The sequence below is a fragment of the Oratosquilla oratoria genome, chromosome 35 (assembly GCF_046742065.1).
Source record: "Oratosquilla oratoria isolate Oo_2021 chromosome 35, ASM4674206v1, whole genome shotgun sequence".
Lineage (NCBI taxonomy): Eukaryota > Metazoa > Arthropoda > Malacostraca > Stomatopoda > Squillidae > Oratosquilla > Oratosquilla oratoria.
Genome location: NC_134811.1, coordinates 23,980,246 through 23,990,245, shown reverse-complemented (window position 1 = coordinate 23,990,245; position 10,000 = coordinate 23,980,246).

Here is a 10,000-nt window from a genome sequence, read left to right as displayed (position 1 = left end):
AGATCCTGGATTTAGAACAGCTTATCTGACTTCTAAATTTGATTCGATTATGTGCGCTTTGGAGCCCCTCCCCACCGCCCCCTCACCCTACCCCCCCATCCCCGTCATGACAAGCCCCCAACTCACCTGATTGATATCGTCTGATGTCAACCAGAATAATGTTTGTAAAGTATGTCGTCATTTAGCTTTTTAGGATGCTCCCTGGCTTAGCGGGTTAGGGTTGTCGCTACTTGCGGTTCGAACCTGGCTACCGGTGAGTTGAACTAAGGGCACGGTTCATTAAATTCCACACTACAAAGATCTTCTGTAAAGGTCACCGTCCTAGCCTCCTGATATGGTGGGGGGAGGTTGACGTTAAATCAAATAAAATCAAATTACGTCGTAGTTGGAGAATTGATCCGAGAGGTGGGTATCTATGTCTCAAACCTCTTCGTTTCAGAAGTAGTAGGTACCACGGAACTTGATAGCTCAGCGGCGGCCGGAATAAGATGAAAAGTGCCACCAGGCACGGGACGGGGATCAAACGGAGAGTTGCGCTGAGGTGGTATGGTGGTAGGCGGTCTCTCTCTCTCTCTCTCTCTCTCTCTCTCTCTCTCTCTCTCTCTCTCTCTCTCTCTCTCTCTCTCTCTCTCTCTCTCTTTCTTTTTGTCTGCCTGCTTGTCTGTCTGTCTGTCTGTCTGTCTGTCTGCCTGCCTCTTTCTTTGGTTGAAACGTCGGGGAATTGATTTATGATTAATTGATTTTAGTAACACTGCAGGGACGTCCCTTGGTGTCGACTACTGCGAGGTCATCGCCACAGAGGTGAATAGAATAGCCTGGCGGTATCCAGGATAAAAGGGAAAGGGGCAACAGGTATGGAAGGGGTTCTTCCATCTAGGCTAGGACTCTTTCGCTACACAAAGTTAAACACCACTTAGGGCAGTGGTTCCTAAAGTTTTTCAGCCTCGATACCCCAAATTTAACCTGATACCCACTCTCCAATATTAGCCTACAGATCTCGACTCTCAACTTTTAATTTACTTTACTCAGAATAAGAATAAGAATAAGAATAAGAATAAGAATAAGAATAAGAATAAGAATAAGAATAAGAATAAGAATAAGAATAAGAATAAGAATAAGAAGGAGAAGAGAGAGGGAGAGAGAGAGAGAGAGAGAGAGAGAGAGAGAGAGAGAGAGAGAGAGAGAGAGAGAGAGAGAGAGAGAGAGAGAGAGAGAGAGAGAGAGAGAGAGAGAGAGAGAGAGAGAGAGAGGAGAGAGAGAGAGAGAGAGAAGAGAGAGAGAGAGAGAGAGAGAGAGAGAGAGAGAGAGAGAGAGAGAGAGAGAGAGAGAGAGAGAGAGAGAGAGAGAGAAGAGGACGGCTATGAACAAACAGCTGATCTCTAGGGACTCTTTTTATTTCTATTTTCAGTGAAAAGATGACTAAAATATAATTCCAAACGAAATCATTAATTTAATATTTCCTCCATGATGTCTTTTTTGGATTCCCAAGAACCGGACTCAATACCCCCAAAGGGCATCGTTTCCCAACCTTTTCCGACCATAGCATCCCCTGTTGTCATGTTTAAGCAATCCAGCACCCCTATCTTGTTATTAGAAGGATAAAAGAAAGCGAAGTGTACTGCTTGATGACGTATTTTCATGCTTCCTTAGAACTGAAACAAATTGACAATATTGTTTAAGAAATAAGAACGCCCTATAAAAATAAAATAACATGGAAAAAGTCAAATATGCACAACTAGGTAATCAATGGGACATATATCAATGTGATTTTTGTGTGCATTACTTCCCAGTACCCCCCTCTAATTGATTTCAGCACCCCAGGTTGGGGAAATGCTGCCCTAAGGGTATTGAGGCACTACTTTAGGAATATCTGACTTAGGGAAATAAAATCAGTTGGCGGAGGCCATAATGCTAGAAAAAGTATCACACGATACGAAAGTATGAGCTGTTACTGATTTCTCTTTATTATTAATTTATTTATCTATCTATCCATTTACTATTTATTTATTCTTATTGATTGATTAATTAAGTAAGCAATCAACTACTTTAAATATCTATTCATTTGTTTACCTGTTTATCTGTTAATTTATCTATTCATATATCTATTTATCTATCTATTTATTTATCCAGTCGTCTATTGATTTCATCTTTTGTAAAGTGAGACAAACGAGCGAAGTTGGTAGTGAAGAGAAATAGCCTGAAGCAGTCATATTTTACTTCTCCAACGCTTCGACAACCAATGTTTTCTCACTTCCATATTTCAAGGGTAGTTTGGATGTATCCTTTACGTCCTCACTCCGACCTTAGGAGCTTAGGCAGAAGGGCGGAGAAGAGGAGCATCAAGTGGTCTTCCTGTTGTAAGGGCACAAAGGACACTTGCCACGATGTCATCAGCGGGCTTGAGGCGCCTTTGTCAAGTGGGTGAGAGATCTGTGGCAAGGCCTTCGAAAGATATCTTTCGGAACCCCCAGCTGTGGACTTGAAAAGACAAGTTTCAGAGTCTTTGAAAGTTGGGCGATGGAGCTGATGCCACCCCCCCCCCCCCGCCCCTGGAAAAGCGGAAGGGTTTACAGTACACAGACTCATTCGTAATGGAAATGTGAGGGAAAGGCATCAGGGTTCCTCATTAGTGTATATGCGTGTTTGTATATATATATATATATATATATATATATATATATATATATATATATATATATATATATATATATATACATATATATATGCAAAGAAATCACAAAACACACGTGATAAACTATTTTTGCAGAAACCACCGGGAAATTGAAAAAACAGATACCGAACGTTTTCGTCTATTTAGACATTTTCAAAGGTACAAAAAAGCAATACAGAAAGAAACAATAAATACATAAGAAGACAAGGATACTCGGAGAGGTCCCATGTTACATTTTATCACACACAGATATGTATATATATATATGTATATGTATATATATATATATATATATATATATATATATATATATATATATATATATATTACTAAAAATCTGTGACCCGATCGGTTTTCCCAATCCGTCAGAACCCGGCAGAATGCGGACACGCTGACCCCTGTCCGAGAGTAAAGGTCTATTCGATTTTTTTTGGCAGGGCCCGACGTGATATCAAGGGCACGTGTACATTCAACCTGTGAAAGATGCCTGAAACTTCAGCAGTAATGAAACGAAGAAACCGCCATTTTTGGAAATGGGTTACAGAAACGAAAAAAATAACAAAACAGCACCTGTCGAAAAACAAAAAGCAAGTTGTGTTTTTAAAACGAGAACATGCCGCTAAATTTCCAACGTTATATCAAACTTGCAAGGATTTCTCCATCAAGGAATCAATAAAGTAATTTCATCGTAAATTTTTGTTGTCTTATAAATAAAAGCGGTTTCGTGTCTGTCTGTCTGTCTGTCAGACTTTTTTCTCGATTCGATCGATCGACTAATTTCGATTTCGACGACTCAACCTTGAGCCGTGGACGATCATCGTTAGGCCATGGACGCTCATCGTTGAGTCATGGACGATCATCGTTGAGCCCTGAACGATCATCGTTTTGCAATGGACGATCATCGTTGAGCCGTGGACGATCATCGTTGAGTAAAGAACGATCATCGTTAAGCCATGGTGTCGAAGTTCTCGAAGCTGCCGAAGTTCTCGAAGGTGCCGAAGTTCTCGAAGGTGCCGAAGTTCTCGAAGGTGTCGAGGTTCTCGAAGTTCTCGAAAGTGCCGAAATTGTCGAAGGTGCCGAAGTTCTCGAAGGTGCCGAAGTTCTCGAAGGTGCCGAAGTTCTCGAAGGCGCCGAAGTTCGCGAAGGCGCCGAAGTTCTCGAAAGCGCCGAAGTTCTCGAAGGCGCCGAAGTTCTCAAAGGCGCCAAAGTTGTCGAAGGTGCCGAAGTTCTCGAAGGTGCCGAAGTTCTCGAAGGTGCCGAAGTTCTCGAAGGTGTTGAAGTTCTCGAAGGTGCCGAAGTTCTCGAAGGTGCCGAAGCTCTCGAAGGTGCCGAAGTTCTCGAAAGTGCCGAAGTTCTCGAAGGTCTGGAAGGTCTCGAAGTTCTGGAAGGTCTCGAACTTCTGGAAGGTCTCGAAGATCTTGAAGTTCTTGGTGTTCGTATTTCTTCCGAGGTTGTAGAAAATTTCAAGAAGCACTATTACGCAGGCTACAACAATTTTTGTGGTAATGGTGGAAGAGGACACAGGCAATACCAGTTGTACTATTTAGAGCGTAGGTTCAAGACATTTAAAAGAAAGTACCCCAATCGTGGTCAAGGTTGCACGTTGGACACAATGCCTCTGCCCGTTTCCAGGGGCGCCGAAACGGAGAAATGATAATTCATATTTGAACCTATACTTTTATTATGACAGAGACCAACAATTAAAGATTAGAACTGCCCGTGTAACACGAAAGCGAAGCGAGCGATCCGCGCAGCGGGTCTTGCCGAAGGCCAAGCACCCCTGGCGTAGCCAAGGCTAGCGTAAGCCAGGTGCTTGTATATATATATATATATGTATATATATACATATATATACATATATATATGTATATATATGTATATATATATTCATATATGTATATATATATATATGTATATATATATATATATATATATATATATGTTGAGACATTCTGACAGGTTGATGTAAGCGGAATAGGAAACACAGGAGTCTTAGTCTTGAGTTTATTCCTGACTAGTTTCGAAACTAGTCAGGAATAAACTCAAGACTAAGACTCTTGTGTTTCCTATTCCGCTTAAATATACATATATATATATATATATATATAAATTTTATATATATATATATATATATATATATATATTATCAATCACAATACACTTTAATTCTAAGCCATCAACCATCAACATCGGGGGAGACTCCACGTTTCAATTTCTGCATGCTGACTTCCACGAGCCTCCTCGATGCTGATGGCTTATAATTAAAGTGTAATGTGGTTGATAAAAAATGTATATCTGTTCATTGGGACCCATTCAGTGTTGTACAAATATGTATATATATATACATATATATATATATATATATATATATATATATATATATATATATATATATGTGTGTGTGTGTGTGTGTGTGTGTGTGTGTGTGTGTGTGTGTGTGTGTGTGTGTGTGTGTGTGTGTGTGTGTGTGTGTGTGTGTGTGAGTGTGTGTGTGTGTGTGTGTGTGTGTGTGTGTGTGTGTGTGCGCGTGTGTGTGTGTGTATGTGTGTGTGTGTGTGTGTGTATGTGATTGTGCATATCTGTGTGTATGTGTATGTGTGTGTGTTATTTAATTGTATTACATAACAGTAGTATCAAGGAAAGGAACAACGCTCGGAGTGTCCTGTCTATTACTTTCCAATATCCGTATAGCTTCAAATGTGTTTAACTATTTGTATCTAAATAATTGCAGCATACACGAAAGGAGCATAGCTCGTTCCGTCTCTTACTCTCTATGTTTCACACCTAGATTCAAATGTGTGTGTGTGTGTGATTAACCATGGTCGGTCTTGGATCACGTGTTGGACTCGTGACCGACAGATATTTCCCTCCCGGAAGAGAGCTCAGAGCTCATATATGACCGATATAAGGGTAATACTGTGACCTTACACACACACACACACACCCAACTCCCAGCCCACGAGAGTTGGAGTAACGACTTGCATCGCAGCGGTACTGTGTGTGTGTGTGTGTGTGTGTGTGTGTGCGTGTGTGTGTCCGTGCACGCACTGGGGGTGACTACTACTCCTGATTGTGACGTAGGTGACAGAGAAGGAAGGACCTAATATCCTAACACAGCCAATCCTGACGTCCCTACGTCTTCGAAACAGTGTAGATGAAAACACACACACACACACACACACACACACACACACACACACACACACACACACACACACACACACACACACACACACACACACACACACACACACACACACACACACACACACACACACACACACACACACACACACACACACACACACACACACACACACACACACACACACACAGTATCTATATACCCAGAGTTTTCCCCCACTTTAGGGAGTTAGCTAAGACAAAAGCACATACCTACTCCCACCCATTCCACTCACACGCACACACCTCGTGGCGCAGTGGTTAGAGTTCCCGGCTACCGCTACGATGGTCCGGGTTCGAATCCCGCCCAGGGGTGAAATAATTTCAGTATTGGTGCCCCGCGGGTTGTTACTCTAACGCTTGTGGGCGGGGAGTTGGGGTTTTGTTCGTGTAAGGTCACAGCATTACCCATAGATCGGTCATATATGAGCTCTGAGCTCTCTCCTGGGAGGGAAATAGCTGTCGATCACGAGTCCAACACGTGATCCAAGACCATGGTGAATCACACACACACGCACGCACGCACGCACGCACGCACACAAAAGACATTTCTCTGGGTCTGTATTCTAATCTGACTTGAACGGTGTTGGAAGATCCATATCCCGATACAGTGCATCAGGTTCGTGCTATATAAGCGATGAGACAAGTTATTGTTCTCAAGAAGTAATAATATCCAACCTTGATATTTCTACATCGGTGCAACACAGTCTGTGGATGCAGTTCTGGCTAGATAAGTCTTACCGTCGTCACTATAAGGATTTTCGTGATACATCTACGGTTTTTGGCCAAACAGCGTGATTCTTAACATTTAGTATTTAGTACTGCTTCGTTGAATACCGTACTGCTCAGGATCAATATGTTTTACAACTAGCGTACACAAAGAAAAAATGTGCGCACACAAAGTTTTCAGATGATATTAAAATTCATTCAGTAAAGAAGTTCCACCCAAACATCAACTTATAAATTCTCTAAAAATATGGTAACTTGCCAACCGTCAAACCAATAATTGGAGGTACAGTAATATGTAATACGAACTGTCTTGAACCTAGGCAAGAGATTACATACAGATTCAGGATTAATCAGTGTACCAGGGTTCCAGCATTGGACCTACAACAGCACAAATGGCCAAGGGATCTGAGAGTAGTGTTGCCAATTAAAAAAAAAAATCTGAAAAAAAAACCCTGTAGCAGATAATCTAAAGATTTTGTAAGTCATTAGACAGCCCCCCAAAAGTGAACATAACCGGAATAAGTGTTGCCGCTCTAAACGTAATAATATTTGTCTATATCTTTAAGAGTTTATATATCTAACCGTTTTATTAACTGTTTTGTCACATGGAAAAATTCAGACACTTCTTTTGGGGTCCCTCTCCAATGGGAGCCAGGGGTAGCTTTTAAATTTGTCCCCCCACCCCACTGCTGCCACAGCTAAACGACTCATATGTGTTTAGATAATTTTTACTTACCCCTAAAGTTTTCTGCATAGGAGAAAGAAGTTTTCTATGAAAGAGAAATTTCGTTTTCTTTGAATGCATAAACTCGTGGCAAACAGCCTGCTGTTGCTTTCTACATCGATGACTTGTATCTTTATAATAATTTATCTTTAATTTCCTTGTTTCTGGTACACTACATAATAGTAATAATAATACTAAAACAATAATGTTCGTTAGGAAGTGATCAGCTGCAGAACAGAAAAACAAGTAGCCCATAAATACTCAAGTAATTTTTGTTATGATCTGCCATTTTGAAGAGGTATATTGTACTTCTTGTAATGTCCTTTACGTGAATTTTGGGATTTCAAAGATTATTTTTTGCTTAGATTGCAAATAAAAGAAACAAAGGCAAAAATAGAATGCATTGCCTTTAACATCAACTCCACCAGAGCGGTCCCCAATCTTTTCAATAGTCACTCCAGCTACCTGAAGAACACTACATCCTGCACAGTGGATGTATTCAAAAGACGGCTGGATGTCTTACTACAAGAAATAGAAGACACACCTCGCTTTTCCCAAATGAAAGACATGTGCCAATCGTCCAACCGTGTGATCTAAATACTGTATATTAGAGAGATAGATAGATGGATATATATATATATATATATATATATATATATATATATATATATATATATTACATTATATATATAATGTAATATATATATATATAGAGAGAGAGAGAAAGAATATATATATATATATATATATATATATATATATATATATATAGAGTATATATATATATATATATATATATATATATATAGATATATATATATATATATATATATATATAGAGAGAGAGAGAGAGAGAGAGAGAGAGCCAGCCCGACATAGGACTAACGACTGATCAATTTACAGAACATACAATATGATGGAACGTCCTCTGTACGAACAGCAAATGCAGACCACTGTTTTACATTGAATTTAATCGTTTTGCATCCACTGCCACTAGATTTCGGTCTGTCGCCTCAATGGTAAAACTCTCTGGCCCACTAGGTATCTACGGACCATAGGTTGCGGACCCCTGTTCTCTACTTTCTAGATTAAAAAAAAAAAAAAAAAAAAAAAAAAAAACAGATGAAGATAATCTGAAAGGGGTAACGAAAGTGGATATATGTTTTCATGTGCTCTTCTCTGATTAAGATTGCATTGCTTTGTTTATTAGTCCACAGAATCAATATGGGGCCTGCCGTGACTCGGTTGGTAGAGTGCGAGTCTGGTAACCGCGCAGTGAATTCGGCGTCTGTTCGAATCCTGGGCGTGCCTCAGAGGTTAGGAACGGCATCCTAGGGTGACTTGGGCATCACTATGTGTGTGTGTGTGTGTGTGTGTGTGTGTGTGTGTGGTACATCAGCTTCCTCCGGGGATCGTCATTGCAGAGGCATAGGGTGGACATCGTCTCCTGCGCTCAGGTGTGAACATATTCCGGACCACAAGGAAGGTTGAGGTCCGAGAGTGGTGGACCAGCTCCGCAGACCACGAAAAAAGAAGAAGCAGAAGAAGAAGAAGAAGAAGAAGAAGAAAGGCGGCCAGTTGAATCAAAGACATTTTGGGAGAGATGGGTATGTCCACCATTTTTTTTTTTTTTAGTAATGACCCCCTCTTCCGAGTCCATCTTTCAGCTGAATAAAGTCACCTGATGACATCAGACGGAACAAAAGCCTATAAATGTCAATAGTGTCGCAACGGAAGGAGCGATGCAACTCTACACCAGCGTGTCTGGATCTGGGGACAGTGAGAGCTGGTGTGTATTCCAAGGATAGTAGATCAAGTGATAAATGTTCCCTCGAGTTTCACTCACAGGATACCCGCAGCCCCACAGTAACCAGCAATGGTCCTTGTGCCTTCTCTTGGGCCAGATACGTTGTATTGTTGTCGACGTTGTCTTAGTGTTCATATGCTTCCCCAGAAGGAGGAGGAAGGGGAAGAGGAGTGGGAGGAGGAGGAGGAGGGAGGAGGAGAATAGTGTCATCTTTTAGTTTTCCTGTGAAAAAAAAAATCATACTCTGAAGAAAAGGCCCGAAGACCTTGCGCTAGCCCCTCGAGGTTGCAGATGAGTTTTGAAGATGGGCGGTGGGGAGACGATTCCCTCCGACGTCCTGCCCACAGGACCACCCATCGTTGGTCGCCGCGAACAGGAGGCAAACTGGATAAACTAGCCAGCATGTGGAGACCTACAATAAATCGAGGAGTTCGCAATCTGTGACAGTTTAATTAATGGCTAATTCCTTCAACACAGCGACGCTCCTAATAATAAGTTTTATTCTGTCTAAGACGAAGCGATTTTAACCGACGAGCTCTTCTTGCAAAAGGGTTTCGATCAAACACTATCGAACTACACCCAAGGGGAGGGGGAGTCCCCCTCAGCCGAATAAAATCCTTTCTTCTTAGCCATAAAGCCGGCCACCGCATTGATAGGTTTATTTTACGTATGTGTGTACAAGAGCAATGGCTGCAGATGTTTCTTTAACTACGTGTTGTTGTCAACAAACGACATACAACACGTTCAATATCTTGAGCAATGCTAGAGTATACAGTTGACACGTTACAGATACAGTAAACATGGTCAGCTGTACACATGTATATATACTGTATATATATATATATATATATATATATATATATATATATATATATATATATATAGG